The following is a 20,504-nucleotide window of genomic DNA, read 5'->3' on the forward strand; positions in this document are numbered from 1 at the left end:
CGTCTACCTACACACCCAACTTTTTTTTAATCTGTTGAATATTTCAGAAGTTACCATGTGGAAACCAACTCGCATATTTAATGAGCTGTGACCTTTGACCTGCGGACTCCGAATTTGAACTTAGACTTTATTTTGGTGTCATCTACCTACACACCAAAATTTGATATTAATTAACGATTAAATCAATCCTAAAACAAAAGGAAAATGATGAACAGACCTGCACACAACTCGTATTTAGTCATATATCACTAAATACTTGGGTGCAGGCACCCACGGGTACATTACCGCCGCCGTGCACAGGATAACCACTGGCACGGCATTTGCAATAAGTTTATTCGTCTTTTCTAAAAATTAGAAATATATCTACATTTAAAATGAGATAAGCTTTGGATATGAAACTTACCAAATGATATGAAGCCAATTTCATTTCCTCTCTGTCTTTCTGGTACTTTACATCGATGATTTTTCTTGATGTCGAAGCAGTCATGGTGCCGATTAGACAGCTGGCAGCCGTCTGTTTCGAGGAGTTTTTTAACATTTTTTTTTTTTTTTAATTTCTCCTCATACACAGACGGCTCGCTATCGTGCAGCCACCATTAGGGGACTTACAATGCAAAATCCCCCCGTCGGGGCTCTTCAATTTTTGTCTTTAATGAATCAAACTTTTGAAAATTAACGCGACCGAAATGCAAATTAATATTCCCTCTTGGCATTAATTGCCAAAAAACTGGGAAAATCAAGTTAAAAGGAACAAAAACAGTGACTTACCTCCGCTGTCGCGCAACTTCACTGCCCTGTTTTATCCGAACTTAATACACATAAACATATGGCCATTGAGTCCCCTGTACAGATCGCGCTAGAACTTCGGTCTCTGTATTTGGTGAGTGAAGCCAACGGAGTTCAGCTGAACAACCAACATAACAGAGACCGAAGCTTTTGATCTAGGTGCCGATTCGCTGGTTCTCTCTATACGCACAGAGAGGGCGCGCAATATTATTTAATAAACTTGCTTGTTTACGTCGTTTACGTCAGATCAGCTGTACTGCTGGTCGCGTTCTAGGCGCTCCGCATTTTTTTTCGCTGTTCACCGTAATTTTATGATGTAGCGCCAGCAGCGATTATACGTGAGATGCAACCTGTTGATTTTTTTGGTACAATTTCCTATTATGCGCCGAAGACTTGAATCTAGACTGTTCGATAGGAAAAATATGCATTTCGATTGTTGTTTGCGTAATTTCCACCGCAGTATTAAGGATCGGACGGAGTGTCTTGGCTGAGATTTGGAGGTAAGCATTTAAAATCCCTTTTTATAAATACGTTCGAGCACATTTTTAAAATTGAATTAAATGATAAGATTTAGATACCTAAATAAATTTAGTATATTGTGAAGATTTTGGCGTGTTTCATTCTCTCACGTTCATGTGATGAATGAAAACGTCAAAATTCATTATGAAATGACATGCATTGTGCGAGGTTAGTATAATAACTAACCTCGCATGTTGTGTGAGTGATTGGTACCAGGAGTGATACTAACCTCATACTAGTGTGAGTGGCCCGTCTACCCATCACCTAACCCAGAGAGCTCCAGCCCGCGTAGCGGGCTGGAGCCCAGACGCGCAGTGTACAAACGGGCATTCAGGTGAGAGTACCGTGAAGTTTGGTCAATATCATTTACATAATACATAATTTAAACAGAAATTAAGCACTTACCACGATTGTATGGATGATAGTCTAACGAGTGGCAGTTTCCTGACATCGAGGCACAGACTGGAACCTCAAAAAACGATCAGTTCTGTCGCGGTGGCTCTCCTTCTTTCAAAATTCATAGCAAAATGGCCGTTCGAGAGGGTGTAGGGCGCATGCGCGAATTTGACAAAGTCTATATGCGCTAGTGCTATACTAGCCTCGGTCTCGATCGGCCATTTTGTTTTGAATTTTGAAAGAGGGAGAGACACCGCGACAGAACTGATCGTTTTTTGAGGTTCCAGTCTGTGCCTCGATGTCAGGAAACTGCCACTCGTTAGACTATCATCCATACAATCGTGGTAAGTGCTTAATTTCTGTTTAAATTATGTATTATGTAAATGATATTGACCAAACTTCACGGTACTCTCACCTGAATGCCCGTTTGTACACTGCGCGTCTGGGCTCCAGCCCGCTACGCGGGCTGGAGCTCTCTGGGTTACCCATCACCCTGCACCAGATCCCCTTACCAACGATGATTATTTGCAACACAAGAAACAACGAATGGGACACACGTACCGTACAACTACAAGTACATGTACAAACTCAGTTCAGCTCAGCCGTCACGACGTCACTCATTCATTGGCAACATAAAGAATCGCTACTATACTATTACTATGATTTTGCTTTTATTTAGAAAATCATCACCAACACATTAAAAAATACACATGAACATAACCATGATCGTCATACTCATTCATAATGGAGTAAAATGTTTACCTAAATCGATTTTGAGCCTGGCGCCGGTGTACCGGCGGATCCTGCGCCTGGCAGATCCTGCGCCTGGCAGATACTGTTCTAGGCACCAAATCCGCCGGCGGATATGGTTCTCCTCCGGCGGATTCAGTACCAAAATAGGCCACTCCTTTCGGAAGATTCGGAAGATATCGTTCTTGCGCTATCGCGATATCCTTCATTCATCACGTTCACACGTCATGCATGCGATATGCACACTTTCTACACTTTTCCTTTGCTTTTCTTTCCTCCTTTCTTTTTGTTCTTGTTTGTAGAACTTTTTGGGACCATAGCCCAACCCTTCCATACGCAGTGCTGTGCGGTTGGGGTCCGGAATTTCTTGATATCAAAGCCATTTAAACCTCGCAGATTGCCGCTATTTTAATCAAATCGCGGGCATGTACAGGATATAGCTTTTACACAACACATTTATTCAACCCAGTTGCGAAATGAACCAAATATTTTGAGGGGCAAAACATAGTAATGTGGGAAAAATCTGTAAAAAGTCGCAAAGCGATCGAGCTGGAAAAAAATGCCTTTTGAAATTAAATTCTAATTATGTAATTGATTTTTCCATTAGATTCAGCAACTAACAAATTTCATTGTTTCCATTCATTTCATTATACCTTGTCTCCTTTAATTTATTTTATTTCTCTTGGGTGTGGAACCAAGACCCCCCCCCCCCCCCCCCCCCCCCCCCCGCCGGCGGCGAAATTATTTTTCCCACCGAGTTCTGGACCAACATATGAATATTCATGAGTTGCGTCTTCGGATTAAGAGTACGCATGCGCGTGGACTTGAGGACTACAGGCGCAGCGGCGGATTCGGTTCCACCGGCGGATACCGTATCCGCCGGCAGATATCGTTCTTAATGGCCGATATCGTTTTTAATCGGAACCATATCCGCCGGGTTTGACGCGGCTTGATGTTTGCAGATTTGGTCCCTCGGCGGATTTGGTTCTATTGACGATACGTGTAATATTTATTTGGACAGACGTCCAACCTCGGCAGCGCGCGCATGCGCGGCTCTGGCAATGTCGTTACCAATGGGGGGAGGGGATTTTCGTCCGCCTTTAGACTTTTAGTGAATTTTTATTCAGGGGCGGATCCATACAGCTTTTGACGAAGGGCTCGATGGGGGTGAGGGAATAGGAGAAACAATGACTCGATATATCATGTATACATAGACCTGGAACATGCGCCAAAACTTTGCTATTTATTATTATCAGATTTTTGAATGAAATTTTCATCATTTTGTTTTGTAGGCCCTACGTGAAAATTTATACTACTTTAAGTCCGCAGTATGCATCGAAATCTTTAACTGTGCTTTTTCACACCATGATTAGTGTAAGTTTGCCAGACTGGCGAAAATTTGTACCCCCATATAGGCCTATAGTTTTGATAAAACTACAGATTTTCAACGAGTTAAAACTTCATAATTTCAAAATAAATGAGGCAAATTAGTTTATGAATATATATTGCTGTTAACTCATATTATTGCTTGTAGAGTGCTAATTTTTTGTGAAAACATTTAAAAAAAGAATTTCAAAACATGATTAATATCTTATGTAGTTTATTGTAGGCCTATTTTTAATTTGTTTTTTTTTTATTCCTTTTTTTTCAATATTTTTGTTAAGGAATCTGAATTAAAGGGATGGTCCGGGCTGAAAATATTCATATCTTAATACATAGAGTAGAATTCACTGAGCAAAATGCAGAAAATTTCATCAAAATCGGATAACAAATAATAAAGTTATTGAAGTTTAAAGTTAAGCAATATTTTGTGAAAACAGTCATCATGAATATTCATTAGTTGGGCTGATGATGTCACATCCCCATTTTCCGTTTTCTTATGTTATCACACAAAACCATATTTTTTTCATTTATTTCATACTTGTGTGAATAATATGTCTCCCTTATAATGAAACAAGTTGCAGCAATAAATATCTAATGCACTAAATCAGTTGTCAATCCAAATTTTCTAGTTCTTGGAGGAAAAAATTTGAATAAACCTAATTTCATATAATAAATTACAAAAGAACAAGTTGAGATGTGACATCATCAGTCCACCTAATGGATATTCATGACGTAACAGGCGGGGGGGAGTTGCCCCCTGTCGGATTTAACCAGGAATAAAAGAAAAACGGGAAAGGAAAAAATAAATTAAAGGAGACAAGGTATAATGAAATGAATGGAAACAATGAAATTTGTTAGTTGCTGAATCTAATGGAAAAATCAATTACATAATTAGAATTTAATTTCAAAAGGCATTTTTTTCCAGCTCGATCGCTTTGCGACTTTTTACAGATTTTTCCCACATTACTATGTTTTGCCCCTCAAAATATTTGGTTCATTACGCAACTGGGTTGAATAAATGTGTTGTGTAAAAGCTATATCCTGTACATGCCCGCGATTTGATTAAAATAGCGGCAATCTGCGAGGTTTAAATGGCTTTGATATCAAGAAATTCCGGACCCCAACCGCACAGCACTGCGTATGGAAGGGTTGGGCTATGGTCCCAAAAAGTTCTACAAACAAGAACAAAAAGAAAGGAGGAAAGAAAAGCAAAGGAAAAGTGTAGAATATGATTTTATTTACTGAATATAATGCCAAAAAATAGCTCAAAGTTAGATTCTTCTTTGTGCAAACTTAATCTCTGATTAACGTCAGTCTGAGTCTGACTCTGTCCCTAATCATCAGAATAAAGGCAAAATGTTGAGGCTTTCCTCTTCAAGGCCTAATGTAACTAGAATCCGAAAGGTAGCTGGCTCTCAATTAGACTAAGGCTAACCCACCTCTTCTTCGAACTTCATTTCGCAACGTTATTCACGCGCGGTGCGCGTGCATGCATGACGTGTGAACGTGATGAATGAAGGATATCGCGATAGCGCAAGAACGATATCTTCCGAATCTTCCGAAGGGAGTGGCCTTTTTTGGTACTGAATCCGCCGGAGGAGAACCATATCCGCCGGCGGATTTTGTGCCTAGAACAGTATCTGCCACGCGCAGGATCCGCCGGTACACCGGCCGCGCGTTTCCGTTTTACACCCTGGCGAAGGCATTTCCCGGAAAAATAGCCACAAAGCGACTAGTGAAGAGTCTACGTCTACGTTTGTTTACATAATCAGCTGGGCGCGCGATCCAAAAGTCCGCACCGAGGATATCCGCAGAACATAAGTGCAAATGCAGCTGAGCTTATAGACCAAAAGCTTCAGTCTCTGTATTTTGGTTGTTCCGCTGAACTATATACGTTGGCTTCATGATTTTTTTAAAACTTTATCGCACATGATCGTTTATATGAATGAAAACGAATAATAGCTAAAATATTGAAAAATAAAACACATAATTACCTTTTTTCATATTATATCTATCCTTATATCTATCATATCTGTCTATCCACTATCTATGTTATAAATCAATCTATGGAACTACATGATATATCTATCTGTTAATTTGTCTATCTACTCTGTCTCTCTCATTCTCTATCTACCTATCTATCTGTCTATCTATTTATCCATCTAACATCTATCTCTCAAATTCTCTATCTATCCATCTGTCTCTCTTTTATTTCTATCTATCCATCTATTAATCTACTCATGTGCAATATCAACACTGCTTCGACTTCCTTCGGGAGTCTATTTCCTCAGCTCTACTTTTCCCTTTTTGTGCTCGATTCGATTCAATTACTACTTTATTTACTTGTTACCATTGTTAAATGTCTTGTATTGCATAATGAGTTTTTTTTTCTGAAGGTTGCCTCCTATTCTCTTTCAAATTCCACCGCTTGCTTTCCCTTCTCTTTGTCTTATCCCAATTCTTTCCCTTCTCTCACCTCTTTCCTCTTCTCTCTCCTCTTTCTTCTTAATCTTTCATCCCGCTTTTTTCTTCTTTGGTGACACTTTGTAGTACTTTTGGCCTTTTGTATTTATTTATGATACATTTCTTTTTCATCTGTATGAATTTGTATTGTATTTGATATTTATTTATAATGTTTACTTTATATTTTGTTATGATTCTATTCACTGGCGTAAATCCCGGGGTGGGGGGGGGTGGGGGATATATCCCCCCTCTTTTCGAGGAGGGGGGGGTGGCCTGTACAAACATCCCCCCACTTTTTACGAAAGAAATGGAAAAAAAATCACAAGAGATAATCGTTTTATTGGTGAAAATTCTTCCTAAAATACCGCTTAACAAATAAAACAATATTATTGAATCATAAAATGCAAATAAAGAGCCAGTTCACCATTTCCAAACGAAATACTTATGTCCTTATTAGAACATTGAAGAGAAACCCCCGTTTCTTCCAATTCATCAATGTTGGGGTCTTTGGGAAGGGAATAAGATGGAATGTCAATTTTTTTTAATGTAATCTCTAATAAAACCATTAAACCATCATGGGGTAAAAAAGATAATAATATTGGAGGGGTATTTGCCATAATTATGGACATACAGTGGCGTAACTACGGGGGCATGGGGGGGCACATCCCCCCCCCCCCCCCATCGGCTGACCAAAACAAAAAACGGGGAAAGGGGGAAAAGGAGAAAAGAGGGAGAAAGGAAGAGAAACGTATTGGGAAAGAAGAAAATGTTATTCATTATAATGTTATATTATATTATAATTATGTTATGTTACATTACATAAGAAACATTTTTATCATAACTTTATGAAACATAATTTGCCCAGGGCCTACGTCTTCATTGTTCCTGGTGCTATAATAATCCCTGTTGTACTAAAACATCCCGTTTCAAGTCAATTTAACCAAATATATTTCCTAGCACTTGAGTTATCATTGTTTTATGTAGTGACATATGCTTCTTTTTCATGACTCAAAAAGTGATTGCCCCATGTTAAGGTCTTCGTATATATGAAACATTTCCTGTCCGTGATTACGTTCGCATTATTGGTGAGATATGTCTGCTCTTCTTGAATTCCTAAAATTAGTCCTTAAAATTTCCCTTCTTCTGATCTGAATCATTTGGTTAATGAAATACGTATGGTCCTAGTTAATTCCTACAAAGAAACCTTAGAATGCCCAACTTCAGGTCTGAATTATCTAAATTTTCAGCTCGCGCTTCGCTCTCGCATTGTTTAGCGAGACAGGTACCTATCATGATTACACAAATTTGATTATAATGCCCCTTTTAAGGTGTGAATATAAAAAAAATTCAGCTCGCGCTTCGCGCTCGCATTATTTGATCAGTGAGATACATATCCGTTTAATGACATTGTCCTTAAAATGTCTCTATTTGGTCAGTATAACTGGCAACTTGGCACTAGCGCACTCACTCAGTGATTCAAAATTTTTGCTGGTGCCCCCCCCCCCCGAATGCCGTGACCCACGGTACGCCACTGTGGACATATCAATGACAATTCCTTGCATATCTAAAAACATGATTGCAAAAAAAAAATTCCAAACTATTTCAGTCATCCCCCCACCCATCAACACGGATTTACGCCAGTGATTCTATTTGTATGTAAACATTCACTTATTTCAGTCTTTGACTGCTTGTGATTGTATTTTGATAGTTTTTATTGCAATAAAATCCAATATGTATATATATATATATATATATATATATATATATATCTCTCTCTCTCTCTCAAATTCTCTCTATCTATCCATCTGTCTGTCTTTTTCTCTCTCTGTTTCTCTCTATCCGTCTATCTTTCTCTCGAATTCTCTCTATCCATCTGTCTGTCTGTCTCTCAAATTCTCTCTCTCTCTCTATCTATCTATCCATCTGTCTGTCTTTTTCTCTCTATCCGTCTATATATCTATCTTTCAAATTATATCTATATCTATCAATTAAGGAGGTACAAAAGTATTTGCAAGATGATTTTGATTCAATAAGTAAATGGCTAGACTTAAATAATATGCATTTACACCCGCAAAAAAACAAAAGCCATGGTATTTGGTCAAAAGAAAATGTTGAGGGGTGCTCATTTGTCAGTGAAATTCAGGAACATACAATTAGAAAATGTAAAAGAGATTAAATACTTAGGTATCATGCTCGATCCGGGCTTGACTTGGTGCGAACATATTACTAATATCGTTTGTAAAATATCTCGGGCAATAGGTTGTGTAAGGCGGATTAAGCACTTACTGCCCTTTGATATTATGAAGAAGCTGTAATTTTCTATGATTTTACCTTACATTGATTACTGTATTACATCTTGGGGAAGCAGTGCAAAAATACATTTAGATAAGATACAAAAACTTCAAAATAAATATGCCAGAATGCTTTTGAAAAAAGATTATAATACATCACAAATTTCTTTGTTGCAGTCACTGAAGTGGCAATCAGTAGATCAGCGTATAAAATATCAGTATTGTGTTCTTGTATATAAAATAATGAATGATTTAGTTCCAAATTATTTATTATTTATTTATTTTGTTTTATTTATTTTATACTTTTATACTTTATATTTTATACTTTTATACTTTTATACTTTTATACTATTTTATAATGCAGGGTAGGCCTGTTCAGTTCTTAAAACTGCTTTACAAAGGCGCCCTGCAGTTTAAAATACATGTCAAGATAACTATGAACAACAACAACAAACAACATCAAAAATACAAAATACAAAATATCTAACATCAGAAACAATAAACACCAAAATATAGAGTGGGAAGTGACAATTTAAACATACATAGCATTGTAAATCAAAGGAATATCATTTCGCTTTTTATCAATTCGTATGAAAGGCTTTGCATAATTTTTTAAAAACTAACAAGGAGGTACAAACTGTTAGTATATGTAAAACCTTTAGTATGTAAACGGCCCGTGAAATACAGGACACGGTATTCTTTACGATGCCCCCCTTCAGCTTCCCAAAGCTAGAATTGAACATAAAAGAAAATCTTTCGCATATGTCGGACCCAAATTATTTAATGCACTTCCTTCAAATTTACAAGTTTGTACCTCCTTGTTAGTTTTTAAAAAATTTTGCAAAGCCTTTCATACGAATTGATAAAGAGCGAAATGATATTCCATTGATTTACAATGCTATGTATGTTTAAATTGTCACTTCCCACTCTATATTTTGGTGTTAATTGATTCTGATGTTAGATATTTTGTATTTTGTATTTTTGATGTTGTTTGTTGTTGTTGTTGTTGTTGTTCATAGTTATCTTGACATGTATTTTAAACTGCAGGGCGCCTTTGTAAAGCAGTTTTAAGAACTGAACAGGCCTACCCTGCAGTATAAAATAAATAAAACAAAATAAATAAATATCTATCTATCTATCTATCTATCTATCTATCTATGTAACTACAGTATCTATCTATCTGTTAATCTTCTCTGTCTCTCTCATTCTTTATCTATCTAACATCTATCTCTCCCCCTCTCTATCCATCTGTCTTTCTCTAGTTCTCTCTCTCTCTCTCTCTCTATCAATCTATCTATCTATCTTCTATCTATCTATCTATATGTAACTGCAGTATCTATATATCTGTTAATTTGTCGCTCTTCTCTGTCTCTCTCATTCTTTATCTATCTAACACCTATCTATCTCTCAAATTCTCTCCCTCCCTCTCTCCCCCTCTCTCTATCTATCTATCTGTCTTTCTCTCTCTCTCTATCTATCTATCTTCTATCTATCTATCTCTCAAATTCTATCTCTATCTATCTATGTAACCACAGTATCTATCTATCTGTTAATCTTCTCTGTCCCTCTCATTCTTTATCTATCTATCTAACATCTATCTATCTCTCAGATTCTCTATCTCTCTCTCTCTCTCTATCCATCTGTCTGTAAGTTTTTTTCTCTCTCTCTATTTCTCTTTATCCGTCCATATATCTATCTATCTATCTATATATCTATATATATATCTATCTATCTATCTATAACATCTCTCCATCTCTCAAGTTCTCTCCCCCCCCCCCCATCTATCTATCTATCTATCCATCTCTCTGTCTTACTCTCTCTCTCTCTACTTCTATCTATCTATCTATCTATCTATATATCTATCTATCTATCCATCTCTCTGTCTTACTCTCTCTCTCTCTCTCTCTCTACTTCTATCTATCTATCTATCTATATGTCTATCTATCTATCTATGTCTCTATCAATTTATCAGTCTTCTATATCTATCTTTCGGCATCTAAGTGTATCAATCCATCAAACTTCAATTTTCTTTCTATTATATGTATCTGTTTATTTTTATTTTGTCTGTCATTCGATTCATTTAGTTAATAATTTATATAGAAAAAAAACTTTTTCATAACTTTTCATTAAAAAAAAGTAACTGCAAAAGCATGTTCGGATTTCACTCATATGACTGCTCTCTGTACATGAAGTGCCGAGGAACTCTATGCTCTGATCAGTAACTGTGCAGTTTGCATGCGGTGGTGTGGGACTCGCCTGTGTCGCACGCTGCAACCAACGAATTGTATTTCTGTGGCTGCAACCAGCGACGTGTGTAGACTCTTCACTAGTCGCTTTGTGGCTATTTTTGCGGAAAATGCCTTCGCCAGGGTGTAAAACGGAAACGCGCGGCCGTCCCGGCCCTGGACAGCTAGCTTCACAGGTAACTGATCACCTGACATCGTAGACGATGATCACGTGGGTCAACACAGTCCACAGGCCACAGCTTATTCATGGTTTCCCATAGAGCTATTAGTATATACATGGAGGTACCTCAATGGTATATGTATATGTGTTTTCCACTCCCCACTTACATAATATGTTGCAGTAACAGAGCCTTTCAAACTATATAGAGGATCAGCTGATATTGCGTTATCCCACCCGGTGGACAATATAACCAAATTCTGAAGGGCTATAATATATATTGCGTATCACGTAAAATTGATTTAAAAGGACAAGTCCACCCCAGAAAAATATTGATTTGAATAAATAGAGAAAAATCCGGGGAAAATCAAACAAGCATTATTTTATACTGAAAATTTTATCAAAATCGGATGTAGAATAAGAAAGTTATGGCATTTTAAAGTTTCGCTTATTTTTCACAAAACAGTGCCATAATGATACAACTCACCCGATCAGTGACATGCAAATGAGACAGTCGATGATGTTCCTCGATCACTCACTAATTCATTTGTTTTTTTTTTTTTATTATAACATTTCATTTTTTTACAGATTTGACAATAAGGTCTAACTTGATTGAACGTACCATATAGAATTAAACAATGTTCAGGGAGGAATGAACCTTTGTTGACACGACAACATGGAGAAAATTGGATTATTTCATATTTCATATAATAAAATACAAAAGAAATAGTGAGTGAGTGAGTGAGTGAGTGAGTGAGTGAGTGAGTGAGTGAGTGAGTGAGTGAGTGAATGATGTCATCAGTCTCCTCCTTTGCATAACGACAAGGATGTGAATATAACTGTTTAGTGAAATTAAGCGAAACTTTAAAATGTCATAACTTTCTTATTTTACATCCCGATTTTGATGAAATTTCAGTGTTATGCTTGTTGGATTTTTCTCTTTTTCTGATTCGAATCAACCTTTTGTTGGGGTGGACTTGTCCTTAAAAAAAAAAGCTGCGAGCGCGAGAGACATTTTTATTTGTAAAAAAAATCAAATTTTGTGATACAGTTTGACATAATATTCGGCAAAATATCATATATTTCTCTCTTTCATTTTCTTTCCTAATTTTCTCGTTTGTTTCTTGGTCGTGAAAATGGGCCCGGGGGCAAGCCCCCATCTGTACGACATAACCGCGTATAGCGAGGATTTAATTTTCGAGGGGGCAGTATCACTAGCGTACCCACGGGGGGGGGGGGGCAGAGGGGGCAGTCTGCCCCCCCCCCCCTGACGAGCCACAACCCCATGCAAAGGACGTATCCCTGCCTCCCCCCCCCCCCCCTGACGAGCTTGAAGACCCTTTTTTTTTTTTTTTTGCTTGTCAAATTTTTTTCTGGTACGAAATCCTTCATTTGTGATTGAAGACCTTTTTTTTTGGGGGGGGGGCTTGTCAAATTTTTGGGCGGACGGTTTTGCCCCCCTGTGAAAAATCCCAGGTACGCCACTGGGCAGTATAAAGTGCATGCACGCGGCAAAGCAGGGCACTTTACAGGGGGGAGGGTGGATGCAGGGAGGGGGGAGTTTCCCCCTACCCGCGTGGAACCCGATCGAAGTTTTTTATATCTATTCAAATTCATATCAAAAGAAGGCTTCTATATAACTCGATTAAGAAAAACGAGCTCAAAATGTGAAAGGGATGATGCAAGCCAGAAGAAGGACTTTTCCTTTCCTATGCATGCTCGCGAAGCACGGAAATTACCTCTGCGATTTATATTAGAAGAAGAAAAAAAAATTGTGTAATTTCACTCATATTGAGCGCTTCTGTTGTTTGATTAAGAAACTTCAGTGATAATAAAAAATTCAAATCAATGGCGCAAAACAAGGCAGGAGATGGATGTGCACAGATATACAATAAAGTTTGACATCAGACATCGTACATACGTTTGCCTATAGTACGGCACGAATTTAATGCCCCCTCCCTTTGAGCAGATACTTTGCCAAAAATTACTTACTGTAAGGCGGAAGAATTATTTGGGGACTCGGGGAGTGACGGTAATATGTTTACCCGCTCCGAACAGATAAGCCAAAAATTGTGTCAATGAAATTAAAAAAAATACTTTTAATACTCTTTACACCCATTTGACCAATGTATAATTTCTGGCAAGAATATACGATTCCCACAGCCAGGAAGGGGAAAAATGGAGTAGAAAAAAAAGGTGTGGGAAACAAAAGGGAAAGGTAGTTTTTATATTTTTCCCGCGCGGAGCGCGGAAGCAAAATTCTGTATGAAGAGAGGAGGAAGTCTCGTTTAGGTTTTCATTCTTTTGACCAAAAGAAGAAAGAAAAAACAGCAACAAAGCTATATTTTTCTCCTTTTTTTTTCTTTTTCTCCTTTTCCCCTTTTTTTCTTTTTGGAGCGTTTTTTTTTTTTTTTTTTTTTTTTTGGGGGGGGGGGCGACCGTCCCCCTGGCTTCGCCCCTGGTACGACGGTGATGTCACCCCAAGTTCTTCGAACAGTGATTACCGAAAGTAGGAACATGTCGACCTTTTTATAGTACGGGGCCGGCTGGCCATATACTTGTTTTCATCATTTAAAAAATGCTATTGTCATTTTTTTTTTTACTTTGCTTTTGTTGAGAAAAAATTGTTGATTATATTGAAGAAGGTGATTTAATGTTGGACGCTAAAAAAGGAAATATGTTACTACTTGGAACTAGAGAAGAAACCCATTTCGCTAGGCATGTAGAGAGAAGGGTTTTAAATGAATCTTTATCGAAATATAAGTGGCGAAAGCGCATACTAGATAAATTTTCTTTCACTATATCTCGAGAAATATGCTGCATAAAAGGGAAAATTTCACTCGCCAAAAAATTAATTTTGACATTCTTATACTGGGCAATTTGGTTATCATGATATGGGCCATTCATGGCAATTAAAGTATCATCCGATAAACTACATGTAGGCCTATAGTTAATCAAATCAGGCCCTGTAGGCTAAGTATTTACTTTTACAGTGTGATATTTTGATGAATATTAACATCTTGAAGTAGGCCTACATAATTGTGTTTGTCATGTTAAAGGGGAATTAGGCCTTGGTCATAAAATGTTGTGTTGGAAAGGAGTAAAATTAATAAAACAGAATGGTGAAAGTTTGAAATAAATCGCACAAGCAATAAGAAAGTTATTGCTTAATTGAGATCACTATAAGACTATGTAGATTTTATATTGGCAACTGGGAAAGTAAATTTTGACAAGGGGCAAGGACAACTTTCTTCTTTCTAGAGATTTTCTTAGAATTGGACTCCCCTCTCTTGCACTTCCCTAATCAGGGTACTAATGGATAATTCGTTTTTTCCTTCTAATCATCGAAGAGCAAAAACGGAAATCAGCCCCGTTTTTGCTCTTCGATGATTAGAAAGGAAAAACGAATTATCCATTAGTACCCTGATTTTCCCTTAATATGATCTATTGCAATTGCACTTGCATCAGCTTGATCCATTACTTCTTGCCGGTAACTACAGTACATGTATAACTAACATGATTATTCTAGAATATGTATTTATTCCTAAACTTGTATTTCAAATACTTGTGTATTGTAAATGTATAAGTGTACCATGGACACGTGAGGCTGAGTTGGAATTATTTCCTCATGTTGACATGTTTTCATCATCTTTTGTTTTGTTCTGTGTATATACGTTGTATCTACATGTATGTAAATCAGTGAAAGAATAATTTCCTTTATGGACAATAAAGTTATCAATTCAATTCAATATGCCTTGTACTTAATTAAGGATCAATGGTCTCTCCAACATGTCCAAGGTACCCATTCACCTGGTATTAATATCAATATAACCCAGGTAGTATATTGTTTTATGTCCTCATGAAATTAAAATATAATCTGAAATAATAAAAAAATTGGGGGAAAAATACATTTTAGCCATTTCATGTATTGGAGTACATGGAAGTGTAGTCCTTGCCTTACATAATTATGACATCACTTTATGCGGCCAATTTGAAGTCTTCATGGGTATCACCGATATGTACAACTTTTAAAAATTCAAAACTTTCTTATTGTTTGTCCTATATTGTTCAAACTTCTACCTATTAGTTTGTCTCATTTTCTGTTTCCTCTATACACAAGTTTTTATTGGGTTGGATTCCTCTTAAGGATGACAAGCCGTTCCATTTATAGTTCAGCTAAGTACCAATTCAAAATAGGCATATGAATGAAGTGATGAACAGTAGCTAATGATGTGCCAACAAATTCAGGGAGCCAGATATGGAGTAGGTTTTAATATGCGAAATAATGAAATATGTTCTCCGTCAAGGAAAATAAATAATGAGCAAAATAATCGACAAAAATGCGAAGAAAATTTCACTGAACACTTTTCTTCCATCATTTCTGCAATATATGGCAAAATTGGCTTTTTAAAGAAGACATAAATGAAGAATATTTACGATGGCGAAAATAGTTAAATTGGCTGGTTGCCAAATAGAACCTCTCCCCCTCCCATCGCCATTCTCCCCCCCCCCCTCCATCCCTAAAGGCCAAGAAGGCCGAGATAGATTGGTTTCGTTCTCAACTGTCAATGCTGCAGCTGAATAGATTACATAATGTATACATGATGATATGTACATTATAATAGCCTATATTATACCGTTTATATATAGTATGCGTGACTGGTCAAATGGCTATAGTAGTCGTTTTTTCTTGACCTCTGAGATCGAACAAGCAGATATAATATAGATTTCGGAATGCAACGGCATGTGACTAACATTAAACCTGTATCAATATTGTTTCAAAGTATTCTCTTTTCCTTTTGATTTTGATTATATAGCTAACGTTTAAAGGGATGGTCCGGGCTGAAAGTATTTATAGCTTAATAAATAGAGTAGAATTCACTGAGCAAATTTTTTTGAAATTGTATGTATTTTTTCCTAAAATTTTGACATTCTAGGCAATGTTTCTCAAACTTAAAACCCAATCACACAGTCGAAGCCTGCGAAGTTCCACAGATAAATTATTGTTTCAGATCCCATTTCACAAAAAAAAGTCACACTTGGTGATCGTGCATTTGCACTTGCTGCCCCCAAACTATTGAATAGCCTGCCAATCGATATAAGAAGCTCTCCATCCTTGGCTCTCTTCAAATCAAAATTAAAAACATATCTCTATAGTTAGAAAATATGCTGTGTAGACATAAGTAGAAAGAGCTCTGAACAAGCGCAGCTGAACATATCCATATAAAAGCTGCGCTATACAAATTAATGCTTATTATTATTATTTTGTTATCTTGAAAGAGATGTATATGCAACTATACTACGAACGCGAAGCGCGAGCAGAAATTTTTGATACACGTTTAGAACTGATCGAAAAGGTAGGCCTACCTAATTGGAGTTAGCCATGAAGAGACGTTACATATTTCAATAATCAAATAATGCGAGCGCCAGGCGTGAGCTGAAAATTTTTGACACTTTTACCTAAAGAATGGAAATTTTATGAACTTTTTGTAACTTAAACAGAAAAACTTAACAATTGATGCGAGCGCGAAGCGCGAGCCGAAAATTTCGAGATTTAGACCTAAATACGAGACACTCTATTCATGTTTTGTAAATAATGAGAAGGATGAGTAATTGGGGATCTTCCTTACATTAATAATGAGAGCGCGAGCAGAAATTTTTTATATACGTTTTGAACTGATCGAAAAGGTAGGCCCTACCTGCTAAGGACTGCATGTTTGCACATAGTCATGAAGAAGTTAAATATTTCAACAATCAAATAATGCGAGCGCGAAGTGCTAGCTGAAAACTGTTGACACTTCTACATAAAGAATGGAAAATTCTAATCAATATTTGTAATCGTGAACAGGATTGCGCGAGCGGAAAAAAATCGAGATTTAGACCTAAAACCTCATGTTTTGTAAATCATGAAAAGGGTGAGTAATCTATCTACAAGATCTGATATTTTTCATCATTATAATTTTTTTTTGTTTTGACATAGGACCGGGACATCCTTAGAACATGTCATCATATGAAAATGATGACTATTTTTCTATTCCTCTTGCTAAGCGCGAGATGAAACAAAAGGGACAATTTAATTATTAAATTGATATCTTATTCATTAATGCATAATGAGGGCGTGGAATTAAAGCGAGTGCAAATCGCGAGCCAAAATTTTTGATAAACTCATGAAAAGGAGATTTTAAGTAGTTTATTGTGTAATCAATATTGACACAAACATAACTTGATCGCCAATAAAAATGCGAGCATGCATCGCTAGCTGATACGTTTTGACAATCAGACCTGAAAAGGGATATTTTGAAAACTTTACGGAATACACGAAAATAATAAGTACCTGATAAATCAAAATTTGCGAGCGCGCAGCGCGAGCAGAAAATGTTAATATTCAGACCATAAAACTGACATTTTTACATAGCACTTTATAAAAAATCAATTTTATGTTTTGTATATTGACTTCCAAACTTGGTATTTAAGCTCAATATTGAACAAGTTATGTAAATCACCTAACAGGCAATGCGAGCGCGAAGCGCGAGCGAAAATTTTATACAGTGACATGAAAGATTCTTTATATTTTCCAAGTTTTCCCTCATTTCAATATTTTTTTATTCACTCGTCTCCCTCTTTTTTTTCTCAGCTCTTTTCCTTTTTTTCTTTCCTTCTTTCTTTTTATTCTTTCCTTTTTTTTTTTTTGCTCCGCCAATAGGGGGGCCCGGGCCCCTCGCCCCCCCCCCCCTGGATCCGCCTATGTTTAAAAGGTCTTAGTTGCTCTTTCAATTTATCCTCGTTTTCAAAGATCGAAAGAGGATTATTCTTGCCATATTCCGGCCAAATCAAATTATCTTTACTCAAATCTTATCTTCTCAGTCTGCCAAGACACAAACCGTAAAATAAAATTGGCAAGAGATCAGCTCTAATCTTGTGGCCTGATTATATTCCCATTTGATAAGTCTCGATGTAAACACTAGGACGACTTCTTTTCAATCATTATTATAAGAATTTTTTTCCAATAACAAATTTGCAGTCGCGACGGTGCCATAGTCGAATCACCCGTTTGCTATGCTCTTTTACTTTTTGGATTAAAGACACAATCTACCATGATGAGCCAAATTTAATATAAAAAAAAAAAATACATTAATAAGCAAATAAATTTCCATACATAGCGAACACATTTTATATTCATTTTCCCATCATTAATGTTTTCTTTTCTTCCTATAGGCTACCCTGGATGGAATAAACTGTGCAAGTGGAAATGAAATGGATGAAGATAGATGGATCCGGTAGGGTTATTCTCAGCTGGCCACTTGGTCTAATACCCGATTGGTCTAAAAAAAAATTCTTCAAATTCCTAAATGGCCCAATATCTACAGCAGTGTAACATGTTCTTGCGTAACTAACAAACATATTGTGTAACACCAAGTCCCCATGGCCGTTGAATATCTTTGACAGACAACAAAATGTGTGTAATGCATGCAAACCATCTTGTATTAAATTATTACCTTTAGAGGTGTAGAAAGCGAGATGTGGGGTGCAGGGATGCATGCTTCCAAATATCCGGGTGTGGGGGTGCTGTATACAAATGTATACCTCCATTTTCAAGGTAAATAATACGAATAAAAAGGAAGTGTAATCATATTCTTTATATGATAACAACTTTAAGTTATATTTTGTTCCTCATTATTACCTTGTAATCATAATTATATATTTTTACACCCTCTCTCCCTCACTTTGCTCGCTCTTGATATCCTTTTATTCTACCTATAAAAATATAGGTAGGATGATACGTATAAATACACCCGCCCCCCTCACACATCCTCGAATGCATCACGTGTACACATCATGCAATTGGTCCATAATATGACATCATCCTCAAGGGCCCCGTCTTACAAAGAGTTGCGATTGATATAAGACCAACCTGAACTATGGAAAGCCAGCAACGCCAACATGTTAATTTGTTCCAAATGTTTTCTATATCTAGTTCAAAGGCCTCCATTCCCCGTTTCCTTACAATTCAGTGTGCTCCTCTTTGTTTAATTATGACAGTGATTGCTTTCTATATGTATAGTTGAGTTTGATTGGATCAATTCACAGCTGTTTGTGCGACCGTATCCTGGTATGAAGACCCGTAGGCTATACGCGAATCCCCCTATACGTACGCCACTGGTCAGCAATTTCATCATTTTATCTTTTTATTTCCGCTGTTCCCTTCAACACTGTTTAGAACTTCCTCATTCTTTTCATATTTTTCCTCATCGTTGGGAACCTTACTATAGTAGAACTGCTGTTTCTGCCCACCCCTCCCCTCCCCAGCCCACCCTCTCCCCCTCTCTCTCTCTTGGGGTGAGGTCATTTAGTAAATGCTTTTTTATCCATTCCAATTTCCCTTAGGCAATGCATAGGCTTACAAATTGTAGAATAATATATTTCCTATAACATGACAATCTTCACATTTCACGATGTCTATTTCTGTATGGTTATGAAAAGCAATAATGCGATTAGAAATATCAGCCGGTCGTAAAGCCTCCGTAGAATTTGAACACAGAGGATTGTTCATTTAAAGAGAGAGATATGTAGGTTTTTTAAACACCATTTCACATTCAGCAAATCTATTTTGTTTTCTAAGTATAAGCCTACTCGGGGAGTTGTATCTTCTTGTAAGGGAAATTGGGATGGTATGGTATTCATACGAGTATCAAAGGAAATCACCTTGATTATTCATTATGGGGTAGTGCTGACAATACCATGAATCTTCAGGGACGCATGGAAATCCGATATCAAAATATCTTAAGAACTACGGAATAAGAAATAGACTAAATAACAAATAGTGACTCTACAGTGCACGAGGCAGGACAAAGGCATAAGAAAGAAAGAAAAAGAGCAAATAGATTGTGTTATTTGGTAAGGATCGTATGTTGAATAATGCGTGTTGTGTGTGAGGGTAGGTGGGTGTGTGGGTGTGGGTGTGGGTTTGCAAGTGGGGTTGCGAGGGTGATTGTGCGTGTGTGTCAAATGCATGGGGTGCATGTGGATGTGCAGGTTTGTGAATAAATTAAACTAGCGCCTGTGTGCGTGGCAGTGTGTGTGTGTGTGAGTGTGTATTTGTGCGAAGGTGAGTAGGCATGGAGTATTCAAAAACAAAAAATGGAGGTGTCGTGGCCGAGTGGTCTAAGGCGCCTGACTTTACACAGAAAGTCCGGGGTTCGATCCTCGGCCGCGGCACCTATACCCGAGAGCAATCGACAGTGCTCTTTTATCCTGCATTCAAATATACTTGTGTTTTAAAAAAAAAATTACTGACGAGGGTGAGTATCTGGATTATATGAGGTGCAGTAAATATCATAATATACAAATCATTTCGGATGTAAAACTCATAATGAAACAGAAATTTACCACAGTTGCAGCATAGGCCTACTCGAGATTTTCATCGAAATTCCAATCATAAGCGAAAATATTATTTGTATTCTTATACCGTTTGCCATTTTCTTTTTCTTACATCTCTTTTTGAAAGTTTACAAA

The 20,504-nt window shown here is 37.1% G+C and overlaps 1 protein-coding gene across 2 annotated transcripts in view; it reads right to left on the reverse strand.

Moving 5' to 3' along the window:
- The window catches only part of LOC129275998 (selenocysteine lyase-like), a 32,086-nt gene extending 29,413 nt beyond the window's left edge, over positions 1 to 2,673 (reverse strand). Inside the window, exon 1 of one of the 2 annotated variants that reach the window (XM_064109125.1) lies at positions 2,464 to 2,673. The gene's annotated coding sequence lies outside the window, so the exon portion shown is untranslated. Of the gene's footprint in view, positions 1 to 2,262 lie in introns of both variants that reach the window. The other variant, XM_064109126.1, reaches the window with a different exon arrangement.
- Between the last annotated feature and the right edge of the window lie 17,831 nt (positions 2,674 to 20,504).

This window comes from Lytechinus pictus, chromosome 14 (genome assembly GCF_037042905.1).
Source record: "Lytechinus pictus isolate F3 Inbred chromosome 14, Lp3.0, whole genome shotgun sequence".
NCBI lineage: Eukaryota > Metazoa > Echinodermata > Echinoidea > Temnopleuroida > Toxopneustidae > Lytechinus > Lytechinus pictus.